General features: G+C 43.3%; 1 protein-coding gene across 1 annotated transcript in view; it reads left to right on the top strand.

Annotated features, from left to right (window-relative positions):
- Positions 1-1,015: 1,015 nt before the first annotated feature.
- Positions 1,016-18,294, top strand: part of Lrrn1 (leucine rich repeat neuronal 1) — a 38,695-nt gene continuing 21,416 nt past the window's right edge. The window contains exon 1 of the mRNA XM_021657648.2: positions 1,016-1,518. The gene's annotated coding sequence lies outside the window, so the exon portion shown is untranslated. The remainder of the gene's footprint in view (positions 1,519-18,294) is intronic.

The following is an 18,294-nucleotide window of genomic DNA, read 5'->3' on the forward strand; positions in this document are numbered from 1 at the left end:
AAGATTATTGTTATTAAATCAATCCCCTAGCACTAACGACTTCAAAAGTAAATTCTGTGATAATGTATTCTTCCAAATTCCACAGAATTTCTTGGCTTGGGAATCCTGAGGAAATCCAGTCCTGTGCTCTTTCTCTGAGTGGTTCAGCGTTGACGACTAATGATGCTCTCTGGCTTAAAGCTGATTCCCCCAATAACCTGTGTCAAGGGCTTCTCCTGACTCTTGCTTCGGGGCTGCCACTTTGAAGTTGAGACTCAGGTTCAGGTGCCGTGCTGTCCCTCCAAACCTCCCCGCGCGTTTTCACCCCCGCCTCCCACCCTCGCTCTCTGATAGAGCCTCCCCCCCCCCCGCCCCAGCAGTCTGCGCTTTCAATCCTCTCCTAACGTGAACACAACTTTCACACCTAACTGAACCGAAAGACCGTAGTTTCAAAGTTTCTGAATCGTTTCCAGAAAGCCTTCCGAATCTGGCAGTGGCTTCGCCGCGTAGTTTAGGGTCCCAGTCCTACCCCTATGGCAAGGGCATGAATCAGACCCAGCGCGGGTATGGAACTATGCACCACGTCGTATCTCCACCGATCTCCAAACCAACGGTCAGATCGCAGACTGACACGCGATAGAATTTTATGTGCTTTATCGCCTGCACCCGAGTTCTACCTTTCTCGGAGATGCAACCGTATTGTGACTACGGCCTTCTTACAAGGGCTTTTTTTTTTTCTCCTTGCCTCCCTCACCCAGTCGCAGCCTTTCGTCCCCATAAGACAAAAAAAAAAAACGGAGCGGCTCCCTGCGCCCTGCAGCGGTGCAGCGGCGCGGCGGTCTGGCAGGCCCGGGGTGGCGAAGCCGAGGTACCCCTTTGTTGGGCGCGCTACAGATGGTGGCCCAGCGCGGGACTGCGCCTAGGCGGGCGTTGGGGGGCGGGAGGCCAGGAGGGGGAGGGAGGGAGGGGGTCGGGCGGGAGGGGGAGGAGACGGCTGAGCAGCCAATCGGCGCGCAGTCCATCAGCTGACCGCTTTTGCTTACACCAGGTGCACGCCGGCTGCGGGGAGCACAAAGCGGGGCGCACGGAGGGCGCGGGCAGCGAGCGGCGGAGCGAGGCGAGGCCCGTGCGCCCCGGTTTTGCAGCGCTTGCCGGGCGGGGAACCCGGGCCCGCGGCGTCCTCCCAGGCAGCAGCACCCGAGCCACCGCACCCCGAGGCGCCTAGGGCGCCTTTCTTGAGATCTGGTCGTTCGCTGCCCCGCCCTCTGCACCCTATTTCTTCTACCCTCTCTCCCAATCCTGCCTGTCTCTACCGCGACCCCCGAGAACGGAATTTAGCCCAGCCCCACGCAGCAGCTGTTGCTCCTGCGGCTGTCTCTCCTTGCGTCTTGGTGCTCTGCCGGGGGTCCCCCAAGGAGCCAGTGCGCGCTGCGGGCTGGGTGGAGGCGCTGCTCCTATGGTCCTCATCTCCCGCTGCTGTTGCTGTCACCGGCACCCGCTCCGTGCGCACCCCAACAACCCCGCCAGCCGGGCCTTAGGGTAAGTGTCCCCACTAACAGGGCCGCAGCGGGAGGTGTGGGAGGCAGCTGGAGGTGTGGGAGGCAGCCGAGGGGAAGTAGAGGCAAACTTGGCAGCTTGGCGGACCCTACTGGGTTTAAGAAACCTTCGGGATAAGATCGCGGGGCTAAGGGGAAGAAGGGGGCGCGGTTTCTGGAGCTAAGGGGGGAAAAGGAAGTCGGGAACTGTGAGTCTACTTATCACCCTTTTGCCTTCAAAATGAAGCAGGGCGGGGGAGAGCAATAATTGAGAAAGAAGGCCAGACAGAAATGGGCAAAAGGCAACGACTGGAGCTGAGCCCCCGGGATTTTTAGGGACCCATCAGAGTGGGAAAGAGAAGGGAAGGCTTGGAGATGTGAGCAGGGGAATGAAGCTGGGGCCTGGGAAGAGCGTAGACAGAGGACCCAGGGAGTTGGAAATGGGGTCAAAAGGAGAGAAAGAAAGGTGGCAGGTTGAGGGGGAGAGAATGAGGTCTTGGCATGGGCCTCGATGTTCAGAATAAAGAGCAGGGACTGTAATTAACAAAACACTAAGAACACTGAAGTCAGAATACTGGAACGCACTCAACTATGATGGGGTCCAAGAAGGAGAAAACTGTTTTAAGCCTAGAAGCGGCGGCCCCTTAAGGAGGCTTGCCATGGATGTGGGCATTTCAGGGAAGCCTTGACCTCTTACAGGCATTCTGCTCCGGGGTCAGTGGCTAGGAAAGTTTGCCAGCACGTCTCCTTTGTGTTGCAGGGAGAGGGATGTGGGCTGCTGCCAACTGATTCGGTGCTTCCTAGGTTCCTGCAGTCGCCCGCCCGTACCTGAGGGGGAAGTCCTTGGCTGGCTGGGTTTCCCCCGGAAAAGCCAAGCAGCCAAGAGGTGCACTAGGCAGGTTAGAAAGTTCTCTCCGGGACTGTGGCTGGACAGTGGGCATGGTTGTGCAAGCTGCAAGATTCCGTACAAGTACTTGCTCCACAGGGACCTTGCCTGCGGTTTCCACAGCAATAGCCTCAAAGCCGACTGTACAAAGAGTGAGGGATCAGAGTGTAAAAGCCTTTGAGTGTCTGAGCCATGTAGGCAAAAGCTCCTAAATCCAATCCTGTCCTTAGTAAGTCATTCTCGGGCCCAGATAATAAAACGTATGGAATTCGCTGAGGGAACAAATACTACTGACTTGGGTTTTTTCCTGTAGGATCTTGTTAATTTTTTTTTTTTTTGTAGTTCAGTTTACCACAATCATCTAGGCAATTAATATTACTCGTGTATGGTGGTCATTACTTCATTTTTAAAAGCTGGAACTCGAGGAGTGGAAAGTTCACGAAGATTTATACTTTGACCTGTACAAAACTGGAGTCGAAGTGGTATTACTGGCTCTGGGGCATGTGTGTCATGAAGTCTCTAATTTGCATGCAAATGTGAGCGGATCCTGGCAGATGTCTGGCCTCATCCATTCACATGAAGGAATTTGAAAAGACAAGGAGTCTTCAGTTAACAATAGACCTTAAGAACGTGGAATAAAGGCGCAGTGTGAGTTTCTCTGTTTGGGGATTCCATGGCTTGCTGACACCTTTATTCAAGAGCCAAATTTTTAGTGTGGTATTATGTATGGAAAGCTCAGATCCACTTGCTCTTACCTGGCTGGGTATGTGCTTGCTGCATATAGGGAGGGTTTCTCTGCAGGCAGAAACTTTAACCCACTTCTGGTGGCTCAAAGTGATTTCTTCACTGACCCCTCAACTTTTAGAGTTCTTTTCTTTTTTTCATTGAATATTTTTTTTGTCTTGCCCAACATTCGCTCCCTGCCCTGAGAGAGTAATATAGAAAGAGGCAGTTGTCACTGATCAACTTGAAGATCTCACTAGAACAGTCACTGTCCATTTAATCTCATTTGAGTTCCTGAGGTGCTGAAGTGATAGAGTGCAGGTGATGGGTATCCTGTTCCAGCAAGGGGAATGGGCCAGTGTGTGTGTGTGTGTGTGTGTGTGTGTGTGTGTGTGTGTAGAACAGTGAATGGGGCAGGGGGAGGTGGAGTCATTCAATGGACTCCCAAAGCAAAGACCTTTCTGTCTTGTATAATATTAGCTGGTCAGCCATGCTCTTCACCTCCTGACATTGTAAGACTGACGGAACAAAAGCTGGGCGGCATGGGCCACATGTGAGGCTTGCGGTTTTAACCTCTGACAAGCCAGCACCAGGAACTCTTCCTTTGTCAGCCCTAAACACTGTTGAAGGGGGAAAGAAACCTATTCACGGAACAGTGTCTGCCCATGTATTCCATATACTCACCAAAGGAAACATTAAAATACAACAGAAAGACCATATTGCTCCGTAGGGCTTGCTTGGGAAGAGGGGTGAACAACAGATGCTGGCATGCTGTTTCCCATGTTTTCTGAAGTTGCTCTCGTTACGGTTATGATGTTCGGGTCCAGTGCCCTTCATCTTTAAGGCAGTTGACTCCAAGGAGGAAAAACTGAATGGAGCACAATCTGAGCAAGAAGTGTTATAAGCCAAGTTTGCATTTTCTGTCTTGAAGCTTTGCAGAAGTCAGAAAGTAACATCACTGTACTGAGCTCTTATGTGACTCCCAAACCTGATGGAATTGAGGGATGACTATAAAATAAAGGTGGCATATCCAAAGTAAGCCCATATACCCCTTTGTCATAAAAATTATTACAGGATGGTTTTGAACTCAAGTGAAAATGCCACAGCATCAGATCTGGGAACTGTTGACCTTTGGCTTTCCTGGGTGAGATTTTTATTGCACAGGTCTAATGCAGGAAAGATTTGAATGTGCATTCTTTTTTAAATAACAGTAATGAAGTACTTAACTATTAGAAAAGATTACTCTGTTAAATAAAAGAAACTCAAACCAAATCCAACTAAAGACGATGGTTCTGACAAATCAGACATAGGTAAGTCCTGATAGCATCTGTAATTGTGAAATTAACAAGTAACACAAACATAAGAAAACTCACCCTTGCCTGTGTGTAGCGTCTGAAACTACTGGGCTCTTGACCTGAACTTCTCTGTCTATTACAAATATTCTCTCTCAGTGACATATCCGGGGACTATAACAAGTATTTAAAAATCAACTTCTAAGAAATAAATCTGTGGTTCTGGTACATTTTTATTCCCCCACTCAACTGACTATAAATAATCATCAATTATCTTATTGTAGGCTTTTATGCCATCCTAAATAAGCCATATATAAAATATGTATATAAAACAAGTATATAAAACATGGTACATTACAGGGATAGGTGCCATTTTTACTAGATTTTTATGGTGCTTGCTCAAAATGTCTTTTTCAGCTGCAAATAGTTATTCTCTGATTCATTTCAGTACTAATATAAGGCTGTTCAAATATTGTATTTAATTTTTTAAAATTATTATGCTGAACATCTATTTTGGGTTAAGCCAATCTGAAGATAAAGCAGCTTCCATTTTAGAATCATATTTTGGTTTCTGAGAACAATGGAAATATCTTTAACTCATGAATAGAGCTTTGATTAATATTTTATTCAAAATGAAATTAAAGGTATATAGATGAAATCGGAAAAAAACATGTAGTCTCTCTTGTTTTAGCTCAAAGAACAGAATAGAGATAAAGGCTAAACTCAGTAAATGGCAAGATTTTAGAGAGCACGAGTGAATTATTTGTCCTTAAAGTTTTAAATAAAGTTCATTTTAATTCTCTCTTTCTAACATATTACCATTCTGGGTAGATTTTAAATTTAGTTTCCATGCCTCAAAGAACAGCTATAAGCATAATCAATGGTTTAGTGACCTTTCGTTATTCTACCAGTTATTTGGTTGGTGAGTAGGCTGTTAGCAATTATACCTAAGGGATCTGGTATGTCTCTTTTGACCTGTCAACTTTGAGGTTAGTTACTCAGTTGTAACAGAGTGGCTGGGCCAATAGCCCTGAAAGGACTAACTGCCATAATCAGATTGTCAAAAGGATTGTAGAAGCTTCGCCTCCAATATCACAAGTACCGTAAACATTTGACTTGGATAGAATCATCGTAACCCACTGAGCTGAAATATTGCCCCTAAGAAGCAGAGCAAATAGGTGTAAGCTTGCAATACACATCAGAGGTCCTGTCCACCCTAATTTTGGATGGCGTGCAGAGAAGACAAATGCATTAGGTTATGACACTTTGTTCTGAAGCTATGCAGTAGAGCCTGCATTTCTAGTGCCTTCTTACTTCTACTTACACTCTTTATAGCTCAGAGTTGTGATGTTATTTGAAAGCTCTGATTACTGTAAATGAGTGGTAATCTTCTGACCCAGGCTGTCTTGGTTCATATCTATTATACTATGGGCAGAAATGGACTCCACAGCTGTCACTTCATTTGTGTATGAAACAGACACATTGGTGGCATTTTTTGGGGGGTTACCATAGTTACATTAACAATGTACATGTGACTTGACATCCTTCTATGTGGAAGGTTTTTGTGGCAGATATTCTGTAGATCTGGGACTAAAGTACAACTGTTTAAAGTTTAAGGAACACATAAATTAGTCTGCCACTGTTCTCTGGAGGCACCTTGTCAGTCATAGGACGACGGCCTGCCTGTAGCCATGCTCAGGAAAGGACAATCAAGAGGCTTTACCTAATAGAGATTTCTGAGAGCAGCATTGCTGGACCTCTGAAAGGGGAGAACTGTTGAATATTCATTTGAAAATATTTGGTTTTCCCATTTAGTACAGCCTTTTGTGAGCTAGCATATTAACATAGTCATTTTCAGTTCAGAAGAGGAAACCTGGACAGCCCCAGTACCGGTGCCTACCTCAGTAAAATCTGGGAAAGAAGAACAAGTTAGTCTGTCTTTACGAGCGGGAAGCACACTGTGAGGATCTTCATTTAGGACGACTAAAACAGCTTTGCAAAGAAAGAAAGGTGGCTTAATTGGTTTCATGTCTGTTATTTCCCCCTCTAGGAATAAAGAATATCATTAACCCCCATTGTTATTTCACAACAGTAGTGAGTCTTCATTTGTATCCATAATAATCAGCATAATCGAGTGCAGTGTGCAGTCAGGAAAGCTCAGAGCATCTCCCAGCTCTGGTACTAATGCCGGAACGTATGACCTTCTGGGCGTCCTGCAACCATCCTGCTGCTGCTTCACATCCCTTTCAGAGTGTGGCTGGAAAAAAATCCAGGAAATGTGCTAGATGCTTCTAGGATTGTTACTGCAAAGAACTAGATTTCTGCTCCAACACTGTGGTTTTCTGGATAGCTAATGTTCAAGGAAACAACCTCATCTTTCCTACAAGGTGATTTCTCTGGTCTGTAGTCCTACAGCTAAGGGGATTTATAGTTTTGTTTTTGTTTTGTTTGTTTGTTTTCTTTTTGAAAGAATTCCTGGGGCTGGAGAGGTGTTTCAGAGATTAAGATAAATGGTTGCTCTTGGAAAAAAAAAACCAAAAAACAAAAATCAAAAAACCCCCAGCATTTTCTTCAGTTTACATCCCCAGCACCCATGTGGTGGCTACATCCACCTGTCATTCCAGTTCTGGGGCATCTGATGCCATTTTTTGACCTCCATGGGCACCAAGCACACAGATGGTGGACATATACATAGATATGTATATATATATATATATATATATTCAGATAAAATACTCCTATACATAAAATAAAACAAACATAAAATAATCCCCCAATATTGACAGCATCATACTTCCCGGCCTGATAGACCCTTCTAGAGGAGAGAATTTAGAGAAAGAATCAGGAAGCTGGTTATGATCCCTAAACATCAGTTCACCTGAGGAGTACATTCTGAGCACTAACTACTTGCTGGATGTCACATAAGGGCCTGAACCAAAGTGAAGTTAGCTTGCTTTGTCTGCAGCTCATACACCAAATCCAGCACAATCATTGTGTGTCCATTCTGTATTTTTCAGTGGCCAGAATGAAAAAGATTTTTAAAATGTCATTTATTTACTTTACATCCTGAATGCACTTTCTCTCTCTTCTCCTCTTGGTTCCACTCTCCCACCCTCTTCTCAGACCCCTCAGAAAAGGGGAGCCCCTCCCACCAACTCACTGTCCTCACTGCTTTCCCCCATCTGCCGATAGTACAGCTGCTGTGACACACACTCTGGCTGCTCTTGCACGACTTTGGTTCTCTCCACCATGTAGGTCTCAGGGGTCAAACTCAGAGACTTGGAGGCAAGGGTTTTTACCCTCTAAACCATCTCACTAGGTACCTCTTGCTTTCCTGTCACGAGAGGGAACTTTGTCTATCCTTTTTTGTTATTCGTGTAATGAAAAAAAAATACTCTAAACAGATTTCCACTAGGGACAAACTTCACACAGTTACACAGGGTATGTAGAAAATTGTTAAAATCTATCTTAAAAACAATTGTAAGCATCTAGTGTGTAGAAGACAGGGACTATGGTAAGCATCCTGTGATGCTTAGGAAGGTCTTCCTCAAGCAACAGTTACCTGACCCTACATCAATAGGACCCTGAATGCGAAACTGTCTTCCCATAGACGTTGCCTCTGCCTGCACTGATCTTATATCTAGCTGGGATTCCAGAAAGAACCCTGAGAAGCGAGGAAAGAGGAAGTACAGGGCATATTTCAAGTCATATAATGGCTGTCGGCAAACACTTTGAGAATCATAATGTTAATGTGAAGGATGCCCTATCTGTAGGACAGGCATGCAGGAGACAGTCTGAAGTCCAGTTCCACTGACTGCAAGTAGTATTGTTTACTTGAGGAAAGATTCCTTTAGTGTAAGAAAAACTTCAAACTGGAGACTACGTGTTCGTTCCTTATAGGACTCTAAGTATTCAGAGTCTCTTGAAAACTTAAGAGGTGGAAAATGGAGAGTACATAGTTGTACACAGCACAGCACGAGCTTGCATAGAGGGAAGATGTAAAGCTAAAAATGCCTCGTCTTTGGACTTTCAAATGTGTACAATCATTAACTGCATCTCCCCTGATAGTTGGAGATGGCAAGTATTATCATTCTTTCTTCTTTTTCTCTAATAACTAAAGGAACAAGGACCATGAAGTTTCCTTGTGACCCTGAGCAAGTCACATAACGTATTCCTATGAAACTCTCTAAGGTCACTCAGTGAGTGAAGGAAGAGAAAAGATAACATGGCTCTGTCTGCTTCTCTCACATCCACTACCTCTTCCTCTCTGACTATAGGACAGGTAACCCAATGACAGTGACTCAGCACTGTGGTTCCTGGGTTACCAAACAAAGTCAAGACCTCAGTGAAGAGGATTCATGCAGAGGAATTGAAACTGGGCTTACCACCACCTGCTGACTAATCTGGTCCTCTCTCTCAGGCCTTAATCTGACTGTAGCAGCTTAAAAAATATCAGGGACAACCCAGGAAAAAAAGGTCATAGTAGAGTGATGGTGGGGTTAGAAAATGTGGAAAAACAGAGAGAGGATTGTCTACTGAGAAAATGTGCAACAATGTGTAAAATAGATAGATAGATAGATAGATAGATAGATAGATAGATAGATAGATGGATGGATGGATGGATGGATGGATGGATAAGATAAGATAAGATAAGATAAGATAGATAAATTTCTTACCTCTCTTTCTCTCTCTGTATGTGTGTGTACGCATACACCCGTGCTATGGCATGTGTGAAGCTTAGAGAACAACTTTCAGGACTCAGCTCTCCTTCTATGATGTAGATCCCAGACATCAAACTACCCAGATACTTTAAGAACTGCTTTAACTTGTAGACGATAACGTGAAGGAAAGGTCAGAGCCTTGGCAGCAGACACCTTTATCTGCTAGGTCACCTTGCTGGCCTCAGTTATATAGCTTTCAGGATTTGTCTGTTTCTTTTCTTGGACGGGGGGGGGTAGCACAGCATTCTTATCAGAAAATGAAGACCAAGATGTGCATGCATGTACACAAGTGTATGCATATGTACTTGTGTATACACACAGAAACACATGGAGATAAATTCCATACTGAAAAGCTTATGCCTGTTTATTTCCTGTTAATAAGACTGTTACATCTTATTCAAGTGAGTTTTGAAGAGAGCTTTCTCTCAAGACCATAAGGTGTGTTGGCCCTTCGCTTCTCTTGGATGATCTAATGTTTTCTTGGGAGAAGAGAGCTGAGCAGTGTGGCCACTCAGCAGTTTGTGCATTCTCTGTGATGCACATGATCCTAAGTAAGAGTTACGTAGGATTCCTGCCACATTCTGAGTGTTCCAGGACACCAAGGGAATCTACATCAGCTTATCAGATGAGTTATGGAATCTGCATTCTCATTAACTCCTCCGACCATCACAGAACAACCAAGGACAATGAAATAACCATCACTGGATTTCTGTGGCTTGCTATTGCTGATTAGGTTTCTGAGCTTTGAGCATGACAGGTAAGACTCAATCCCCCAGACGACCAGTTAACTTTGCTTTACTCTGTGGGGACCCAGCTCAGCTCCTCATGCACTCACAAACTCATCATTTCTTACCCAGGAGGCCAGCTGAGACTTCAGAGATATTTTCAGGAAAGCACGAAGTGTATGCACAGATTTTCCATATGGAGTATTTTTCTTTTCTTGTATGAAGGATAGCAACGTCAAAACAGACTCCTAGTGAAAAAGTTTTCAAATGGCTGCACTCTCAACAGCTGAGCAATGGAATGAGAGATTGGGTCTATGCAAATGAGATGCTTAGTAACTGGAGGGAAAATATTACAGAGGGCTTCTAAATTATGTCCCCAGAGTTCATCATTTCCCCTAACACACCAGAGTAGTAGGAGAATGATAATAATCGCCAATATTAGTTTTCAGCTTCTGCAGTGTACCAGGAAAAAACACAAACACTTATTATATACATTAACTTATTTACAACTGTTATATATATTGTTTAACAACTGTCACATAGATCCTTACTTTACAGCTTTTTGGGAAACAAATGAAGAAAGTGCTAAATAAGTTGCCTTAAGACATACAGCTAGTGTGGACTTAATACATATTTGTTGGATGAGGGGATGGATGGATGGATGATGACTTAGATTTTCAAAGAAAATTTTTTTTATTCCAAATATAACATTTATGCTTTCTGGCCAAGGCTTTTTAAAGACCCTTTTCTTAAAAATGACTCACAGAACAGGTGAACGGCAGAGTCAGGATGTGAACTTGGGTCCATCTCACTGTAAATCTTCACCATTGAAGCACTTACTGTGTCTCTTCCTCTTTAATTGCAGCTCTGGAGCAAAATGACTGCATTAGATGAACTCCAGTAGCCCTTCTATACTCTACAAAATTCTGCAATTTCACATAAGTAACATTTAAATGAAATATTTTATTGCTTTCAATTTTTAAATCTAGTTTCATATTTTACCTACCTAATAACTGTTGAACAGTCCTTTAAAATGACGTTGAAATTATTAGTCACATATTTTTAAAGTACATTTAAAGTAATTTGAATGCATTTTTGAAGATTATGTTCTTCTGATCATGATTATCACAGTGTATATTGTTAATTATCATTGACTCAGTTTTGGTTTCTAAAAATTGACAACTTAGGGGTTGGGGGGTGGCTCAGTCTATAAAGTGCTTTCTGTGCGAACTAAGGACCTGAGTTTGGACCCCAAGCACCTATATATAAGCAGACAAGATGTTGGCCTGCATTTTAATTCCAGAGCTGAGAAGGCCGAGACACCAGGATACCTAGAGCTTGTTGGTCAATCACTCCAGCTCAGTCAGTGAACTCCATGTGAAAGAGCCTGCCCCCCAAAAAATAAAGTGGAAAGCAATAGAAAAAGACATCCATCTGAACTTTGACCTCCATATTTATAGGCACAACTCATGTGCATGCATTCTTCCACATGTAGGCACATACATATGATCAGGTACACACATACACCACCAACCACACAACTTGTAAGCACCATTCTGTTACACACAGAAAAGGCAGATGTAAAGCATTTAATGTTGAGAAGAATTACTGTTTATAACATTTGCAGAGGTAAGTTGCAAATCATGAATCATGGGAAAAGGTGCTGAATGATTTTTTTTTTCAGTGCTTCAAGCTGAAAGCAGTGTTTAAAACATCTACTCGAGCTGTTTCTAAAGACTGAAAGACTGTTCTCCTTCGGTCATGAAAGTGATCAATCAGAACAGCATATTGGCCAGTAACTGAGTGTTTAAGAATGTACAGTCCAAAGTCAGTGGGGTCAGGGTAATAACAAGGCAGTTCCTAGAATCAGGAAAAATTAGTTTCAAAAAGCCTCTGAGGTGTGGAGGTATCTTCTTGAGCCTGAGTAACCGTGTCTGCAAATTGGGGGTTGTGGTGGTAAAACCTGCTTTATTCCACCAATATGCATTCAGGTAGCATATAGTAAATGGTCCTTAGTCTAGTGTAGCAGCACATGGAAGAAAAATTATTCTAGAAACTGACCTTTCCACCTGCTATATGTCAGCATTCTCAGGATGCTAATTCGGAGAGAAGAAATTAAGGGACAAGAAGATCCAGACTGTGAAGTCCCTGACTCACACGGTTGTCACTTTTTGTGGCAGAACGTAAGAGAGCTTTATATTTAAGGACTGGCAAACAGATGCATGCATTTGAGCCTTTGTTGTTATTATTTCCAGATCATATCTTGTCCTAGTCTATTTCCTGTCTCTATAACAAAGTGCCTGAGCAGTGTATTTAATAAAGCTGATTTGACTTACCACACTAGTGACTAAAAAGTCCATGTAGCATGATGGGGTTACTAACCACACTGTGGCCCCCTCATTGTGTGACAACATGGAGGAAAAACTTCCATGGGAACTGTTGAAAATGAGGACATAAGAAAAGTGAGCCAGTAAAGGTGAGCTGGCTTCATAGAAGCCATTCCCAGAGGAGACTGGGTAACTTCACAGCCTCTACCTCCTTACAGCTAGCAGATTTTCATTTGCACATGAAAGGGTAAATCTTTGAACTTCGGTGTGATGGAGACGAGGATCATTTACAAAGAACCTTATACACATTGTCTTGTTTATCTCATAAAAGTGATGTTTGACAGTGGATGACTTTGCTAGCTTTTGGCAGAATTCATACATGCTCTTAGTTCTCTTATTCTTACTCCCAGATTGTCACCTGGCTACCTTTGTAATATGAATATGAGAGGGGCATGTGTGGAACCCTGGGAAGTAAACATTGTAGATGTGGGGGAGGGGAGAGAAAGGGGGAAACTGAGACAAGGAACTTGCCCAGCGAGTGTCAGTTAGTAAATATGGAAGAGCAGGAACGCTCAGCCCTGTTTTTCTCCAGGCTGAGTAACTCATGATGCCTTTGCGTTTCTCAACTCTCCTCCTTGTCCTCACCTCAAGTACAGAACATGCTGCCTTGATTTAAGATTATTTATTTATATTGCAATAATGTCATCACTACCACACAGCTCCATAGGGGAAAAGCCTACAGCTTAGTCTCTGGCCCCTGGCACCCATAAAAGCACTTGGCATGGGGGGAAATGCACTCAGCAAATATTCAGTGAGTAGGAGAAGAGATTTCCATAGCCTGTCTGTTTCATTTTGCCAATACTGCATCTTTTAAACAATGTTTGGTTATTTCCTCTATACTTGGGTAGAAGACTAGTCGTTCATATGCATGCATTATACTCCGATGTTAGTCTCTCTCTCTCTCTCTCTCTCTCTCTCTCTCTCTCTGTCTCTCAGAGAGGTTGTTATAGAACATTGAACTCAGTTTGAGAAAGCTTTCATGATATTATTACTAAGGAGTGTTATTAATCCAAGTATTCATAACATGAACACAAGATAGAAGGGATATGTGAGAGATATGTAAAATTACTCAGCATTATTTCCATCCTAAATGAGCTTCCAGACTCAGTGGAGAGATACAGTGAGTGGGAACAAGGTAAAAAATTAAGTGACCCTCTGTAGTTACTCTCGAACATACCAGAGGAGAAGGTGAGGCCAGATGCATTTAGTTTTGACTCTCCGCTATCAAACATGCTGCCTGTGCAGTCTTGGTTGGTTTTAAAAGACTGCTTTTTCCCACCCTCTCTCATCTGCAGATAAGAGTATATATGGGAAAGAACTTGGCACGGTTCTCACAGCATGGCAGTCTGCAGTTCAGTCACTTGGCAAACAGTGACAGCACCACTTGTGAGCAGATTCTTCCTTCCCCATAAGCTGGGCAAAGCGGTTGATACAGTCTGCCTTCCCATGGGGAACTTGCCAGCCGCTGGGAGAGAAAAGTAACAGTCATCACCCAAGTAAATATGAAATCCTGGCTGTGTTAAGTCCAGTAAACATGGGGCCTGAAGAATATGGCCTGGATATAGCTAAGAGAAGAACTCTCCAAACGGTTATCTTTGAACAGAAACCTGTAGGACGAGTTAGCCAGGCAAAGGATGTGGAGCAGGGAGAAGTTTGCAATTGAAAGCCCAGAGATGAGGCATAGCTTGGTGGGGCTGAGGAACAGGAGATAGTAGTGGGACTAAGACTAGAGAAGAAAGAGCCTGGGAAAGAAGGGTTTGAGGTACACCAAGGAGAGGTGGCACTGGGGAGATAGCTGTGGAAGCTTGTGGACCTGAGTTCGGATCCTCAGCACCCATGTGAAAACCAGGCAAGCCATAGCTGGGCACAGCTGGAACCTGGGAGGCAGAGACAGGCATACCCTGCAGGCTTTCCTCACTAGCTGGATCAGTGAATTCCAGGTCCAATCAGGGACCCTGGCTCAAAAGCAAAAAGGTAGACGGAAAGAGAGGAAGGCACTCAACGTCAGCCTCTGGTCTCTAGTGTGCATGCATGAGTGTGTGCGTCTGTGAACAGGTATGCACAGATGCATACACCACATACAAAAAAAAAACAAAATGGATGGTGTGTGGTCCTAGGAGGGGAAAGATTAGAAGGTTTGAATTGCTCAGTAATAAAATAGCATGGAGTCCTGGCTGGCTGTGTGGCATGCCAGTGTCTGACATGTTTGATATGCCATATTTTCAGCTCCAAGAATGAAGGTTACACAGGGTAGGAGGACTCTTCTGTATTATGTGTGGCCTAGTGTGCATTAATTAAGTTACTTGAATCTTGATTATCAGAAAGCAAGCCATAGGATTGAAAGACTGGAAAGAAAAACGAGTGTCAAAAAAGCAATGTCTTTTAAGTTAGCTTCCTTCTTTTGACTGATTTTTGTTGCCTTCCTCCCCTCTAAAGCATTTTCCTTTTCTTATAGCTGAGGGTCACAGGAGTTAACTGATGAGCCATCACCTCTGTTGCCCACAGGGCATAGTTTCTTAATAGTAATTTGGAGTTATCTCAAAATACTCTCATGCACATGGCTCATGCATGAGATGTCATTCTTCCCTTGGCTTCGTCTTATATTACTAAGAGAACAGAGCCTGCTGGTGAGGCTCCAAGCTCCTCTCTGAGAGATTTGTGAAGAGTATCTTCCTTGCAGCACTAATGACCAAAAAGGTAGTCATTAGTGATTAGTCCTCAGTGACAAGATCCACTTCCCTGTCCAGTCTCTGTCACTGTGGTTCTCAGTTCACATCATCACACTGAATGAGCGGATTGCCCTTGTAATATTTTTATTTTCACTGTTGTATCTACTTAAAATGATAATCAGATAGTATCACCAAGCAGTTACCTTAGGAGATGGTAGAGGTACAATCAGCGTGTGGGGTGTGTGTGTGTGTGTGTGTGTGTGTGTGTGTGTGTGTGTGCGCGCGCGCGCGCGCACACGCGCTCATGAATGTATAGAAGGAAGAGTTGGGAGGAAGCTCTGTGTGAACTTTGGTGCGCATGTGTGAGTACACGCCAGAACCATAGGACTACCAGTCTTCTCTCAAACAATGTTTTAGACAGAACCTGGTTGACCAGGGACTCCAGGGGTCCACCTGTCTCTGCCTCCCTGATGCTAGGATTACAGATAGCCACCAACCATGCTTGGCTTTTAAACACAAAGCTACATAGTTCTGGTGGATCAAACTCTGGTCCTTGGACTTACAAATCAAGCACTTTCCTGACTGAGTTCTCACTCCATCTTCCTGCTCAGTCATTTTTAAGCAATTTTGGATATCTTTTATACTTTCAACTCGTGACCCTTTTGTTACTCATCTTTTCTTCCCTTCCCTCTTGAGATCTTATGAAGGGTCCTGCTGGATCTTGATGAAGTAATCGCCCATATTTCAGTCTCAGTATGGGAAGTGAGAATAATCTCACTCCAAAATGCTGGTTGTCTACACGCAAATGTCTGCTCCATAGTGTCTGCATCCAGAATTAAGTGCATCTATGTGACAGAGTTTGCTTTCTGCATATGAAGCCACCGTGAGGTGGCCCACCCGGGAGGGGGACAGAGCAGGAAAAACCTAGGCCTTCATTCCCCACACTCTATCATTCCACTGGCAACTCATTTCACTTCCACAAATGTCCTTGCCTTGCTCTCTGCAAGCCTGAGAACCACCTCCATCACAGGTGACCCCGCATTTTATGACTCCTCCATCTTTCACACCTAGTCAGCTGTAGTGCCTAATAGATGCTTCTGGAGTTGCCGTCCCTAAACGTTACTTAGATGTGGCCTTCCTTTGGTACTATCACTGCCCCCTCCCCCAGGCCAGGGCTGCTTACGTTTTCATTTAGCTTGTTGTAGAGGCTTATTCCCAAAGATGGATATTTAGTCTACCTCCTCCCCTCGACCTTGCATGTAGCCAGTGGACTGATCCTTATTAGAGAAATAATCCCATGGTTTTGCCAATAAGAAGTAAGTGAAAATGCTTTGGCAACATTTTAAAAAGCACTGTATATACTCTTCTGGACTCTCATACCTCTCATTGCACGACCTAAATCCCCTTCAGATGACGTAGTTCCTGTTCCATACAAGTGTTCCAGGTGTCTGCTTTGGCCTTTAACCAGTAGATTGCTATTCACTGGTGAGCAGCTGACTCTCTTTCCAGATGCCCCAGTTTGTAGGCTCTGAGGCCACCCGTGTGTCTGTGAACTAGATTTGGAAAGACACACTCACGGTTAGTTCAAAATAGCACTACTTTGCACACACCCTCCCTCTCTGAAGAACACTGGGCAGCTCCCTCTACTCCCTGCCCCAGAAGCGTTGCTCAGTAAATTTCTCTCTATGATGCCTGTACATTTGGGGTGCATGGAGTACCTTTCACTAGCACGTGTTGGTAGTTTATCAGCACCAGGGGTTTTGCTAACGTGGTGCTCCCCAGGCTTTTGAGACGTAAAAGCCACAAAGTTTTCTGTTTGCAATCTTAGCCATCATGCTGGAACCTAATTCTGGATTCTCCAAAACATGTGAGTGATTTTCTGGTTTTGTTTTTAAAATCCTGTGGTTGTTATCCAATTTTAAATAATATTTTGAGGAAGAGTAAACATTTTCTCAGCCAGGCTTAGTAATGCAGGCTTATAATCTGAGGCATTTAGGAGGGAAAGGCAAGAGGATCGCCAGTCCAAGGTCAGCCTGGACTACAGAATGAGTTCAAGAAAAGCTTAGGGAAATCATGTCTAAAAACATTTCTAAAAATATTGGAATATAGGTCAATGGCAGAGCACTTGTGTATCATGTGCAAGGCCTCATGTTCAATCCCCAGAATATACAGGAGTGTATATTCCTTCCTTGTTATTCCTTCCTTGTTATAACCATTTGAATTACTTGAATATCCCATAGATTAATCTGTCCTTAAACCTAAAATCCTGTATGATGCATGGTTATCTTGGATTGTATCAGATGACAATGCATATTTTGTTTGGTTCAGTGCACAAAAACAAAGAGAAATTAATTTTTGTAGTTAGGATATGTCCAACTGTGCTAATTGTGGTAATGTTTTCAACTTGATATGGTTTAAAAGAAGGAAGGAAGGAGAAATAGAAATATATGTGGTTTCATACACAGTTCCTTGCAGGCTCTTCAAGATTCTTCCTCAAAGTCTCCTGTTGTACCTGAGTTTATTACTGATTTTCACACAAACCTACTGAGGAAGAGATTGGTTTTGTTGTGTTTCTCTCCCAGCAATGGCTTGATCCTCAAAGTTTCATGAAATGACATGGTTGTTTCAGAAGAAGAAAGTTAAGGACCCATTGAGAGCAGCAGAGAAAAGGGGACAGTCTGTATTAGTCAAAATGGTATGTTATTAACAAAGAACCCTTTTATTTAAGAGGTAACTTTAGTTTGTGCATCATTACTAAAATGACTTTTATTTTTAAAGTTCAAAATGTTAACTGTAATTTCTATTAGAAAACTAAGGGTTGGGTATGTAATAAATGTGATCTTCTAATAACATTGGGTTGCTTTATAGTTTAATGGCTAAGAATTATACTGCGGGCATTCAAGGATGATTATTCTTTTTACTTACAACTTAATAAAACTCATGAATTGAGGAGAATGCACGGAAAGCATGATTTGTGCTGCCTGTGGGCATGTTAATGTTTTCAGCTGTTCCCTTGCACCATCTGATTAGAAAAGACCTTAACTGCATTATGAAGGACCAGCCACTAAAGTGCTCTGGTGGGTTTATGGTGCCCAGGTCATCCATCCTCTGAGCACTTTTTGAGTACTGGACCATTAATTTCAAATGCATATAAAGATGGGGGACACATCTGTATCAAGGAGATTCTATAATAAGAAATGGTTTCAAATTCATAGAAGTCGTTTTCACCTGATTGTACTTTGCCAAAAACAATTTAAAACCCTGATTAACAGAAATTCTAATTAACTATATACCCCCTCCACACATACACACACACACACACACACACACACACACACACAGACAGACACACAGGTCTACTTTTGGAAGAAAAAAAG

The sequence above is a fragment of the Meriones unguiculatus genome, chromosome 5 (assembly GCF_030254825.1).
Source record: "Meriones unguiculatus strain TT.TT164.6M chromosome 5, Bangor_MerUng_6.1, whole genome shotgun sequence".
Classification (NCBI taxonomy): domain Eukaryota; kingdom Metazoa; phylum Chordata; class Mammalia; order Rodentia; family Muridae; genus Meriones; species Meriones unguiculatus.